The sequence below is a fragment of the Cervus canadensis genome, chromosome 23 (assembly GCF_019320065.1).
Source record: "Cervus canadensis isolate Bull #8, Minnesota chromosome 23, ASM1932006v1, whole genome shotgun sequence".
Lineage (NCBI taxonomy): Eukaryota > Metazoa > Chordata > Mammalia > Artiodactyla > Cervidae > Cervus > Cervus canadensis.
In genome coordinates, this window is record NC_057408.1 from 38,113,041 (window position 1) to 38,125,467 (window position 12,427).

The following is a 12,427-nucleotide window of genomic DNA, read 5'->3' on the forward strand; positions in this document are numbered from 1 at the left end:
TGATTGTGTAATTGTTTGAAAATTCTGGTCAACCAATATTTGCTGAGTTGCTAGTAGACATCAGATTCTTTTCCAGGCATTAGACTATAGTAGAAAAAGAAAATAAAAAACCAAAAAACAAAATCACTGCCTTTGTGGGGCTTATATGCTATATAATTTGTTCTTTTTTTCTAAATGAAAATGAGGGATAAAATAGAAAAAACTTAAAAATATTTAATAATATGAGAAGTGTAGGATATGTATTTATAGTTGAAACAGGTGCTAAAAGTGGAAATTTTTATTTTTTGAAATATAATTGATTTACAACTTTGTATTAATTTTGCTGTTCAGCAAAGTAACACAGTTTTATATATATATATATATATTCATTTTATATTCTTTTCTTTTATGGTTTATCCTAGGATATTGAATATAGTTCCCTGTGCTATACAGTAGGAACTTGCTGTTTATAAAAAAAGGAAAATTTTATACCTGGATTGATTCTTATTGAGCTGAAGATATTCAACTATCTTAAACAGAGATACAAAGTTTTGAAAATATGTAACTGCCTAGGTGTAAAACATTAAGGTCTTTACAGAATGTTCTTCTAAAATGTACTGAACACAAATACTCTAGACTGTAATTTATTTTCAACAGAGGTATATGTTAGCCATTCTGAAATTATTTTCTGTGTATTCTGGGAGTGAGAAATAAGTATATGGTGAATAATGAAAGCCAAATTAATTTTTTTTCCACACAGAAAGTAGTTACAAATTAGGAAGAGGGTATAGTTAAAATGAACTATGTAGTGTTAGATTGGAAGTGGGGGAATCACTATTAAGTATGATTTGATATTTATTAAATAGATTGATAGAGAAATAGACTAGATGCATTTAGGCATGTACACTCTCTCCTTTGAGAATACCTAGAAGCAAAGATAACTTAGTAGCAATGAACACAACTCATGTCCAGACTTCAGTTTCTCAGTATCATTCTTCAAAGAACTCATGCTTTTTGGACAAATACTGATTCCAGGTTGGGACAGGGAAAGTACAAAATGAGCCTGGAATAATATGTATGTAGTGTGTGCAAGTGCCCAAAAGATAATAACATGTTGAAAGGATACTGGAGCCAACTTGTAGTTCCCAGTACTGCATCTGGTCAATCTGAGCAATGAATGAAATGGTGATAGTGATGGAGTATACTCCACAGAGCAAAATTTTATGAGCTTATACTGGCATGAATGTATTATTGAATACAAAAAGAGAAGGAGGTAAGGGAGAGCCCTTCATTATAGTAGAACTCCAGTTAACAAAGAAAAATGATGGGATTTTTTTAAAAAACACCATTTGGTGGATATCGCAGTAATAATTGTTTCAGGCAAGAATCATCAGTGGGTCTTAAAATTAATGGGAAAAGTATGAGAAACAAAATATTTTTCATAAGTATTTTATTTCATAATATTTTCAAAGTACTTTCCTCATACAATACTTATTAATTATATTAATATAATATGTTAATTATAAAGGTAAAAATAGTAACTTTACATGAGTAAACCTGGTAAGCATCAGTTTAACCAACTGATCAAAGATAACAGCACCAGTAACAACATACTGATGCAAAGCGCTGAGAAGGGCATATTATTATTTTTAATAGTATTCTTATCAGAAATGAGTAGCTTGAATTTATACACAAGAAAATATGAGACAAACATAAATCGAAGGATATACACGAAATAACTGACTGACCTACATGCTTCAAAAGACTTCCCAGGTGGCGTTAGTGGTAAAGAACCCATCTGCCAAATGCAGGAGATGTAAGAGATGCAAATTTGATCCTTGGTTTGGAAAGATCCCCTGGAGGAGGGCATGGCAACCCACTCCAGTTTTCTTGTCTGGAGAATCCAGTGGACAGAGGAGCCAGCAGGCTATGGTCCATAGGGTCTCAGAGAGTTAGACACTCCTGAAATGACTTAGCATAGCACATGCTTCAAAAGTTTCAAGGTCTTAAGAAACAAAGAACAGTCCAAAATTAGAGGAGATGGAGACACGGCAACTAAATGCAATGCATAATTCTTAGTTAGATCTTGGATTTATAGAAGGATCTAATGGGACAACTGGTGAAATCTGAGTAAGGTTTCCTGATTATTTTAAAGATGTTTTCAATTTCCCAGATATGATCATTACACTGTAGTTAAGTGTTTACTGTTGGAGTAGCTGGATGAAGGGTATATTGAAATTCTTTTTACTGCTTTTGCAAGTATGAAGTTATTTCATAATGAAAAGCTTAAGTATTTTAAAATATTTTAATTAAAAAAGTGGAACGTTTTCTTTCAATCACAATAAGAAATAAAATTTGTAAATTTGCCATCTATTTTCACACATTCAAACCTTGTATGATTTTAGGAACTCATTTTGCAACTGCTTGAGATAATCTCTAGAGTAATAGAATCACATAAATAGTGACTAACTGAGTAACTTTTTTTTACAAGAGATATAAAACTAAACAGACAATTTAATTAGAAAATTATAACTATACTCCACTTGCAATTGCAATCACAATTTCGTGTTGATCAGTGATTTTTCACATCTGAGATAGCACCAGAAATACCTTGAGGGCTTGTTAAAATGAGTCTTAGGCTCTACCCTCTTGAGTTTCTGTGCCAGTAGATCTGAGTGGGGTTTAAGGATGTATATTTCTAAAAATTTTCCAGGTGAGGCTGACACTACTATTCCCAGGATCACACGTCAATAAACTGGTCTAGATAATAATTCAGAATTATACGATTAATGTCTCATTACATATCCATTATTTCTAGTGTATATAGTTAGATATTGTTGTTTTTCAGTTGCTCAGTCATGTCTGACTGTTTGCAATCCTATGGACTGCAGCATGCCAGGCTTCCCTGTCCTTCACTATTTCCCGGAGTTTGCTCAAACTCATGTCCATTGAGTCGCTGATGCTGTCTAGCTATCTTCTCCTCTGTAATCTCCCTCTCCCTCTGTCCTTGATCTTTCCCATCACCAGGGTCTTTTCCAATGAGTCTGTTCCTTGAGTCAGGTGGCCAAAGTACTGAAGCTTCAGCTTTACCATCAGTACTTCCAGTGAATATTCAGGGTTGATTTCCTTTAGGATTGACTGGTTTGATCTCCTTATAGTCCAGGGATTCTCAAGAGTCTTCTCCAGCACCACAGTTTGAAAGCATCAGTTCTTCAGTGCTCATCTTTCTATATTGTCTAACTTCACACATCCATACGTGACTACTGGAAAAACCATAGCTTTGACTATAGGGACATTTGTTGGCAAAGTGATTGCTTCTGCTTTCTAATATGCTGTCTAGGTTTGTCATAGCTTTCCTTTCAAGGAGAAAGCATTCTTAAATTTCACGGCTGCAGTCACCATCCACAGTGATTTTGCAGGCCAAGAAAATAAAATCTGTCACTGCTTCCAGTTATTCGCCTTCTATTTGCCATGAAGTGATGGTACTGAATGCCATAATCTTAGTTTTCTGAATGCTGAGTTTCAAGCCAGCTTCTTCACTCTCTCTTTCACCCTCATCAAGAAGCTCTTTGGTTCCTCTTCACTTTCTGCCTTTAGAGCGGTATCATCTGTATATCTGAGGTTATTGAGATTTCTCCCGGCAATCTTGATTCCATCTTGTGATTCATCCAACCTGGCATCTCACATGATGTATTCTACCTAGAAGTTAACTTAGCAGGGTGACAATACACAGCTTTGTTGTACTTTTCTCTGAATTTTGAACCAGTCAGTTGTTCTATGTCTGATTCTAACTGTTGCTTCTTGACTTGCATGTAGGTTTCTCAGGAGACAGGTAAGGTGGTATGGTACTCCCATCTCTTTAAGAATTTTCCACAGTTTGTTGTGATCCATACAATCAAAGGCTTTATTTAGCACAGTCAATGAAGCAGAAATAGACGTTTGTTTGGAATTCCCTTGCTTTCTCCATAATCCACTGAATGTTGGCAATTTGATCTCTGGTGGTTCTGCCTTTTCTAAACCCAGCTTGGTTATTCAAATCATCCCCGCTCCAAACACCAGGAAGCCACTGATTGTATTACTGTCTTCATAGTTTTGCCTGTTCTGGAATATCATATAATCAGGAAGAGACAGTGTACAAGCTTTCCAGACTGACTTTCTCTAAGGAATGTGGGAATACATTTAGTATTTGTCTGTCTTTTTATTTATTTCTCTTTATTTCTGAGCAACATTCCATTCTGTGAATGTTCATTTATAAAATGAAATGATAGTTCATCTATTTTATTTCTCAACAGGTTTTCATTGTACAGAATACTATGGTATGTTAATCCAACATCTATTGAAGTCTTCTTGGTTGCTTCCTGTTTAGGGGTGATAAAGCTGGCTTAAACATTCACAAATAGTGTTTTGTGTGGGCATAGATTATAAGATTCGTTGGGTAGAAACTTAAAATTGCAGTTGTTGGATTTTATGGCAAATCTATGTTTTGCTCTGTAAGAAAGTGCCAAACTGTCTTTTTGAAAACCCACCAGCAATGAATGAGAGTTCCTTGCTAGCATTTGATGTTGTTAGATTTGTTTTTCAATTTAGTCATTCTAATAGGTATGTAGCGAAACCTTACTGTTTCCATTTAAAATGCACTAATGAAAAATGATGCTGAGCATCTTTTTCATATATGTATTTGCCACAGGTTTGCCTTCTTGGGTGTTTAGATTTTTGGTCCATTTTGACAATCAGATTGTTTTCTTATTGTTGAGTTTTAAGAATTCTTTGTATACTTTGAATACAAGTCCTTCATCAGATAAATGTTTTGCAAATATTTTCTTCAAATAGGTGGCTTATCTTCCCATTCTCTTAACAGTGTTTTTCACAGAAGTTTTAATTTCTAGTAAATTCCAAATTATTATTTTTTTTCTTGGTCTGCGCTTTTGGTCTTGTTTCTAAAAACTCACTACTCCAACGAAAAAATATAGATTTTCTGTATTTTTCCTACAAGTTTTATAGTTTTAGATATTACACAAAGTCCTTTGATATTTTTGTGTTAATTTTTATGTGACATATAAATTCTGTGTCTAGGTGATTTTTTTCTCACTTATGAATGTCCAATTATCCCAGCACCATTTGTTGAAAAGAAATCTTTTCTCCATTAATTGGTCTTTGCTTTATTGTCAGTCTATTTGCTTGGGTGCATTTCTGGTGGATCTATTATGTTCTGTTGATCTATATATTCTATTCTCTTGCCAATACCAGTGTCTTGATTACTGTGGCTTTATATTAAGTATTGAAATTAAGTCTTGTGTTTCCTACAACTTTGTTCTCCTTCATATACTACTGGATACTTTAGGTCTTTTGCCTTTCTAGATATATTTTAAAATCAATTCATTAACTTCTACAAAATAACTCAGAATTTTATCCTTTTCTGCATGTTTATCCTATGTATGTATACATACATATATATGTATACATATTAGATGTTTACCTCAGTATTTCACAGGTTTTTGGTGCTATTATAAATGGCATTTAAAAATTTCAAATTAGAACTGTTCATTGCTGCTTTATAGGCACAATTGGCTTTTGTATATTGACCTTATATCATGCAATTTTGCTGTAATTGGTCATTTGCTCCAGGAGTTTTGATTTGTAGATTATTTATGGTTTTCTACAAAGACAACCAGGCCATCTGTGGGAAAAAAAATAGCTTTATTTTTTTCTTCCCAACTTGTATACCTCATATCTTCTTTTCCTTTTTGAAAATTCTTATTGCATTAGGGAAGACTCATAATACTTTATTGAATAGGAGTGCTAAGATAAGACATTCATGCCTAATTTTACAACTTAGAATTCTCATCATTAAGTGTGATGTTAGCTTTAGGACGGTTATAGATGTTCTTTATCAAGCTAAGAAAGTTCCCTTTAGGCCAAGTTAGCTGAGAGTTTTTATAATGAATGGCTGTTGGATTTTTGTCAAATGTTTTTCTGTGCCAATTGATATGGTATCATAAGAATATGATCAATCGGTTCAAGGGACATTAAGTTGATAGAATCAACAATACTCTTATTCTTTGACCTCTTGATGTGGATAACTATGATTGACTTTCAAATGTTGAAGCAACATTCTATGTCTGGAATAAATCCCACTTGGTCTGGGTGTATAATTACTTTTTAATAGATCGTTGTATCTGACTTGTAACATACAGCATTGTATTCATAATATTTACAGCCATGTTCATGAGCTATATTGGTCCACAGTTTTTCTTCCCTGAGATGTCTTTATCTAGTTTTGGTCTTAAGGTAGTGATGGCCTTATAGAACAAGTTTGGAACTATTTCCTCTGCTTCTAGTTTTTAGAAGAGATTGTAGAGTTGGGATTACTTCTCTTTAAATAATAGAATTCAGTAGAATTTACCAGTAAAACCATCGAGGCCTCATGCCTTCTCTTTTGGAAGGTGATTAAATATTGATTCAATTTCTCTAATAGATATAGGTCTATTTAGAGTCTCCATTTTTCTTTGTGTATGTTATCAAATGTATGGACATAGGGTTGTTCATAGTATTTCCTTATAATCTTTTTAATGTCCATATGCTAAGTAGTAATGCTTCTCTTTCATTTTTGAATTATGTAGTTTGTGTCTTCTTTCTATTTTTCTTGGTAAGTCTGCTAGAAGTATATTGTTTTTATTATATCGTCTAAAACAGATTTTTATTTTGTTGATTTTTCTGTTCTTTTTTTAAATGTCATTAGTTTCTACTCAATTATGGCCTTTCCTCCTATTGTTTGACTTAATTGACTCTTCTTTTTTAGTTTTCTAAGGTGAAGATAAACTACTCCTTTTATATGTTTATTTTCTAAAATATGTATTTAATGTTATAGTTTCATTCCGTGCATTATTTTGCTGCATCCCATAAATTCTGATAAGATGTATTTTCATTTAGCTAAAAATGTATGATTTTTTTCTCCCAAATGTTTTTTCTTTAACTCATGTGTTATTTATTTCATTTAATCTCCAAATTTTGGGGATTTTTCTGGCTATATTTCTGTTTTTGATTTCTAATTTAACTCCTTATGGTCTGAAGATCTGCTTTGTATTATTTATCTTCTTATAAATTTGTAAATTTTATTGTTTGACCCAGAATGTGGTGTACTTCGATTACTGTTCCATGTGAATTTGAGAAGAATGTGCTGTTAGATGGACTGTTCTATAAATGTCACTTAGATCAAGGTGATTTATAATGCTGTTTAGGTCATCTATATCTTCACTGATTTTATGCCCACTTTATCTATCAATACTGTCAGTGAGATGTTGAAGTTGTGGCTGTAATAGTGCATTTATTTATCCTTTCAATCCTATCAGTTTTTTGTATGACATATTTTGATACTAGGTGTATGCATATTAAGCATTGTTGTATGTAGTCAGAGAATTTATCACTTTATCATAATATATGCATCTCTTTATCCTTGATGATTTTTATCATTCCAAAATCTGCTTGTTTGAATTTAGTATATATCAGCTTTTCCCCCAGTTATGTTAAGATGGTATATATTTCTCCATTCCTTTACTTTTCATCTATATGAATTATATTTAAGCTCAATTTCTTTCTTTTTTTATAACCATTCTTAAAATTGAGGTATAGTTTACAGTTATATGTTTATATGTGTTAGTTTCAGGTGTATGGAATACTAATATAAAGTGAGTCACTTTATATATGTATAAATAGATATATCTATGTATACACATGTGTGTATATATTTTTTCAGGTTCTTTTCCATAGGTTATTATAAGATATCAAATATATGTCCCTGTTTTATACAGGAGGTCCTTGTTGTTTATCTATTTTATATATAGTAATGTATATATGTTCTTCCCAAATTCCTAATTTATCTCCCCCTGTCCCCCACTATCCTCCTTGGTAAACATAAATTTGTTTTCTATGTCTGTATAAACTCAGTTTCTTGTAGACAACATACGGTTGGGTCTTATTTTGTTATCCACTCTGACTTCTTTGTCTTTTAACTGGCATATTTAGACCATTCACATTTAAAGTGATTATACTGATATGATTGACTAAATATCTATCATGTATCTTTATTGATTGTATCTGTTGTTTTTTTTTCTCCCCTATTTCTCTGTCTTCTGTGGTTTTAATTGTTTTCTATGATTTCATTTTATTTCCTCTCTTAGCATATCAATTATACTTTAAGAACATTGTTAGTGATTGGTCTTCACAGTTTGAATGTTTATTACTTTTTAAAAGTAAATTTGTTAATTGAAGATTAACATTCATGCGGAAAAGTGTACTAATAATAGGTGTATAACACAATGTTTTCTCCCAAAGTGAACCACCTGTATAATTAGCACAGTTTAGGGAAAAATATCTTAACTACCATTTAAGAAACCCTCTTAGTATCCTCTACCAGTCACTACAATCAAACCACTAACCTGACTACCGTAGATTAGTTCTGTCTGTTTCTGAATACAATCTTTGGGAATTTACTTTTGTTTTTGTTACTTATGCTGGCTTTTATAGATGATAGTTATTTCTTGTTTTTGAACATTTCAAGTTGTATGCTCATATTTGGTTGTTTTTAATATAAGACAAACCTTATTAAATGGTGGATGTTTTCCTCTACAGAAAATTTATATTCACTTTTACTATGAGCTGGGAGGCAAGGCCAACTTCCAAACTATTTTGTCACCCTTCTAGTGTCTCTGGCTTCACCTAGGGTTTTTAGAAACAGCTTCGGCACTGTGATACTGATCTAATGTTCAATCTTTCTACCATGATGTTGATATCAATATTGCTCATAAGATCATCGAGCCCCTTGGATGTGCGGTCTGCTCACTGATCCGTTTTCAATGGACATTTTTTGTGGGCTGGGAAAGCAAGTACACCCTGTGAACCTAGTCATGCAGTCAGAACTGCTCATTAGCTATCCTTGAGTTGTTTTCTTGAAAAAGGGCTCTTACTTTCTAGACAGCCACAGCACTAGAAGCAGAAATCCACATTAATTTTATTCATAAAATGTATACATCAACACTATATCTTTATCTTGATGAGGACCAGTAACAATGTGAGCCAATATCATATCTATATTTTTCTTAATTAACTGATTGATACTTTAAAATGACAGTTTTTCTTCTGTTTTAGAAAATAATAGTCTATAAATATTCTGAAACAAGTTGTTAAAGTATAAGGCATGAAATCACTTCATTTTACTTGAGGTTAGTCAGTTTAATACTCCCACAAAATTACATGCTCAGATGATTTTATTTGAATCAAAGAAATCTTGAGATTTCAAGGACTATTGCTGTTTCAAAATTTAGGTATATTTGTTTTTCTACAAGAAGACATCTATGCATAAGTATCCTCAGAAACATAGCAGTCTTTGTAAACCATTCTATACCCCTGACCCTTAAGAGGCTGATCCACTTCCCTTTATGTGTGGGTTTTTTTCAATCACATCCAACTACAAATTAATGGCTAAAATGACTTCAAGTTTTGATTGGCTCATAGCTTCATTATTCTTAGTGAGGATGTTCTTAATAATTTATGCTCTATAATATGTTAGGCAGTTGTATCTCATGCACACATATATAAAACTCTACCTTGATGATTACCTCAATCTAAAATTTACAATTCATTAAGATAAATGAAAGTGTGTCACTCCTGTACTGGTGTTCTGCTTTTTTAAGCTATCAGTAGAGAGTTTAAAATTGTCTAAGAGGTATTTTTACATATAAGATGAATACTTCATGACTTAAATGTTAACGCTCATTTTCAAAACTCAATATAAAGTAAAAAAGAACTTAAATTTTTGGAGCTTCTAAATGGTTATTCTGCTTTTGATAAAGAAGTTTAATTAAAGAATTTTCTAAAGACTTTGGAGATGTTCATTTTAGAAGCAAGAAGAGAAGTCTAAAACTTATTTTCTGCCTTACTTTTCAATACCTGTTAGAATAGTCCCAGGAAAACTAGGGGTAGTTTTCTCTTCAACTTCTCTCCACCCCCACCCCACCCCCACAAAGGACAATATTTCAGTATTGTTACAGATAACTTGTAGATTCTGATATTTGAACTCGGATGTCTTTGCTGCGAAGTCTATTTCTAGAGTCTGTGATTTCAGCCAAGAATTATATATGCATTTTTGTCACTTTAAACTTGCAAGTCAAACAAATATCTTATAATGATTAATAATGTATTGTCAATAAGATTTAAGCATTACATAATGGTGGTGAGATTTTAACTGGTTCATTCAACAGAAATTAGGATGAAAACTGGAAATAGGGAAAAGTGTAATGGGAGTTAGGAAGATGTGCATTGCCCCCTCTTCTTTGAAGAATTGTTATTTTCCATGACAAAATAACTGTTCTAAAAATAATATAGAAATTCTATAATTGTGCTGTCCACTGAGTTGAAGATATGTAGATGACTGTTTTAAGACATATATTTTGGAAGAAAAGATAAGCCATATGGCTACTGGAAATAAAGCAATATTTGGGGCCAGAAAAAATGTATTTTCTTCTCTGTTACAAGGGACATGAACACCAGACTGTTAGCGTTGGACTTTATCATAGTTCTGACAGCTAGATGAAAATGTCAGGTGGATGAATGTTGAATGAATCCATATGTGGCTGTTAAAATTCAGGAACTGGCTGTGACATGGACTTGTTCATACAGAGATGGTAAAGGTAGGAACCAAACAGAAATTCAGCAAACCCACTAGATTTGTCAAATCTAATTTGTTCTTAGTTTTCACAAATTAAGTATATGTGGAAATTAACTTCTGACCAATGTATCATATTTAATGGTTATCACAGCAAGCAAATATAAAAATCAATTTGGGGCTAAGCAACAAACATTAAAATTCTAATCTTTTTTCTTTTGGTTAGAAAATGGGATAAGGATGCTGATACCATAGCTTACAAAATCTGTTTAAAAAAAAACACTTTTTTTTTTTTTTTTTGGTGTGTGTTAGTAATGACAGCCCTAAAGATCAAGGCAATATTTAAATTCTTTCAAAAACATTTCTGAGCCAAAGTATAGCTACAGAATCCTGAAGATAGTGCTTCTCAAACTATTTGGAAGAAGAGTCAATATGGAAGTCAACTAATAAAATCAGATTTGTGACACTTTTTATGTAGTCTCAAATTTCCCTATTGGCACAAGGGAAATACATCCCTGCTTTCATTTAGTTTATTCTGTTTCATTTTGAAAAGTTACCATGATGTATGATGATCAAATTGCTGACTGAGCTGGCTACTTGCTTCCTTTACAAGCTCCTTTTCCTTGGAAGAATTATTAATAGATGATTAAACATCTGAATGCATAATGATGTTTAGAACTTCTGGGTTTCAAAGTACCCAGGACCCTCTATCATACTCTCTGATCCAGCTAAACGGCTCGGATTCTCTTACTAACTCAACTCAGTAGACAAAGGCTCTATTCCATCTCTTCAATGGCCAATTTTCTCATAGGTCATATTCAAGGTGTAGATTCCTGTTTCAGCATCCCTCCAGATTCTGATCTAACCTAGAATAAGTTAAACCAAAATCTTCAGTCTTTCTTTTAAATTTTCATTTATTTATTTTCAAGTCAAATTTTATTTATTTTTTACTTTTTAAACAATTCAATTTTTATTGAATGAAATATTCTTCCAATTCTTTAGTGCCTTACAGCCTCAGAAGTTTCACACACATGATTTCATATAATCCCACAATAATGTTTTTTGCCCCTATTCCTATATTGCTCCTCCTCTTTCTGTTCCCACTGGCAACCACTAATTTGTACTCTATATCTGTGAGGCTACTTCTTTTTTGTTTTATTCATGAGTTTGTTATATTTTTTAGATTGTACATATAAGTGATATCATACAGTATGTGTCTTTCCTTTTTAAAATACAAAGTATTTTAAGGCCAGGTAAATTTTGGAACTTACTAGGAATTTAGGTCCTGCTAAGGATTGATTCAAATGGCTTGGCTATTTTTCTCAGACTTTCCCATCATCACTGTTATATCAAAAGGAGCTAACTTGTGCTGTTCACCACACCCCATTCCATTTCAGTCCTAGGGTATCAGTGTATACAAAATCAGTATCAAAACATACAGGCTTTCCCTTTGGGGGCTGGGGGTGTGGGGACAGAGGAATGTGGATAGAGGTGATGTCATTCATTCCCCTGGCTTTAAATTTTCTGTATGTGTATCTTCAGCCCAGACTTTTCTCTGTCGTTCAGGCTTCTATATTCAAATTCCTACATGAACCACTCTTTCCATATTTCAAATTTAACTTTTCTGAAATTAAATTTTTCTTCCTGCCTCTCCACCCCAACCTACTTCTGCTCCTACCTCAGCCTCCAACTCCCAATCTGTTCCTCCCTCAAACTCCCCTCTCTAAGTCAGTGGCCTCACTAGCCATACTACTAAAGCCAGAAGCCATCTGGTCATCCTTGACTCAA

The 12,427-nt window shown here is 32.9% G+C and overlaps 1 protein-coding gene across 1 annotated transcript in view; it reads left to right on the plus strand.

Moving 5' to 3' along the window:
* The first annotated feature begins 2,652 nt into the window (after positions 1-2,652).
* Positions 2,653-12,427, plus strand: part of NOL4 (nucleolar protein 4) — a 449,173-nt gene continuing 439,398 nt past the window's right edge. Inside the window, exon 1 of the mRNA XM_043444301.1 lies at positions 2,653-2,659. The gene's annotated coding sequence lies outside the window, so the exon portion shown is untranslated. The remainder of the gene's footprint in view (positions 2,660-12,427) is intronic.